Genomic DNA, 2,110 nt, shown 5'->3' on the forward strand with positions numbered 1-2,110 from the left:
TTTTATTTTTCCTTCTCTTCCCCTATGTTCATCTGTTCTGTTTCTTAAATTCCACATACGAGTGCAATCACATGGTAGTGGTCTTTCTCTGACTGACTAATTTCCTTTAGCATAACACCCTCTAGTTCTATCCACGTCCTTGCAAATGGCAAGATTTCATTCTTTTTGATGGCTGAGTAAGATTCCATTGTGTATATATATATATGTATATATATATATACATATATATATATCACTTCTTTATCCATTCATCTGTTGATAAAGATCTCAGCTCCTTCCGTATTTTGGCCATTGTGGACATTGCCGCTATAAACATTGGGGTGCAGGTGCCCCTTGGAATCGCTATGCTTGTATCCTTTGGATAAATACCTAGTAGTGCAATTGCTGGATCATAGGGTAGCTCTATTTTTAACTTTTTAAGGAACCTCCACACTATTTTCCAGAGTGGCTGTACCAGTTTGCTTTCCTGCCAACAGTGTAAGTGTGTTCCCCTTTTTCTGCATCCCCACCAACATCTGTTGTTTCCTGACTTGTTAATTTTAGCCATTCTGACTACTGTGAGATGGTATTTCATTGTGGTTTTGATCTGTATTTCCCTGATGCCGAGTGATGTGGAGCATTTTTTTATGTCTGTTGGCCATTTGTATGTCTTCTTTGGAGAAGCATCTGTTCATGTCTTCTGCCCATTTCTTGACTGGATTATTTGTTTTTTGAGTGTTGAGTTTGAGAAGTTCTTTATAAATCTTGGTTACTAGCCCTTTATCTGATAAAACATGCAAATATCTTCTCCCATTCTATATGTCGTCTTTTATTTTTGTTGACTGTTTCCTCCACTCTGCAAAAGCTTTTTATCTTGATGAAGTTGCAATTCATTTTTGCCTTTGTTTCCCTTGCCTTTGAAGATGTGTCTAGCAAGAAGTTGCTGTGGCTGAGGTCAAAGAGGTTGCTGCCTGTGTTCTCTTGTAAGATTTTGATGGATTCCTGTCTCACATTTAGGTCTTCCATCCATTTTGAGTCTATTTTTGTATATGTTGTAAGAAAGTGGTCCAGTTTCATTCTTCTGCATGTCGCTATCCAATTTTCCCAACACCATTTGTTGAAGAGACTGTCTTTTTTCCATTGGATATTTTTTCCTGCTTTGTCGAAGATTAGTTGACCATACAGTTGAGGGTCCATTTCTGGGTTCTCTATTCTGTTCCATTATTAATGTGTCTGTGTTTGTGCCAGTACCATATTGTCTTGATGATTACAGCTTTGTAATAGAGCTTAAAGTCGGGAATTGTGATGCCTCCAGATATGGTTTTCTTTTTCTTTCTTTCTTTTTTTTTTTTTGTTAAAGATTTTATTTATTTATTTGACAGATAGAGAGACAACCAGCAAGAGAGGGAACACAAGCAGGGAGAGTGGGAGAGGAAGAAGCAGGTTCCCAGCGGAGGAACCCAATGCGGGGCTCGATCCCAGGACTCTGGGATCACGCCCTGAGCTGAAGGCAGACGCTTAACTACTGAGCCACCGGGGTGCCCCCGGTTTTCTTTTTCAACATTCCTTTGGATATTCAGGGTCTTTTCTGTTCCATACAAAATTTAGGATTGTTTGTTCCAGCTCTGTGGAAAATGTTGATGGTATTTTGGTAGTGATTGCACTGAAAGTGTAGATTGCTCTGGGTAGCATAGACATTTTAACAATATTTGTTCTTTTAATTCATGAGCATGGATTTTTTTCCATGTCTTTGTGCCTTCCTCAATTTCTTTCATAGCATTCCATAGTTTTCAGAGAACAGATTCTTTACCTCCTTGGTTAGGTTTATTCCTAGGTTTCTTATAGTTTTTGGTGCAATTGTAAATGGGATCAACTCCTTGATTCCTCTTTCTTCTGCCTCATTGTTAGTATAGAGAAATGCAACTGATTTTTGGGCATTGATTTTATATTCTGCCACTTTACTGAATTGCTGTGTGAGTTCTAGCAATTTTGGGGTGGAGTTTTTTGGGTTTTCTACATAGAATATCATGTCATCAGCCAAGAGTAAAAATTTGACTTCCTCTTTGCCAATTTGGATGCCTTTTATTTCTTTTTGTTGTCTGATTGCTGAGGCTAGGACTACCAGTACTAT

This window comes from Ursus arctos, unplaced genomic scaffold (genome assembly GCF_023065955.2).
Source record: "Ursus arctos isolate Adak ecotype North America unplaced genomic scaffold, UrsArc2.0 scaffold_26, whole genome shotgun sequence".
NCBI lineage: Eukaryota > Metazoa > Chordata > Mammalia > Carnivora > Ursidae > Ursus > Ursus arctos.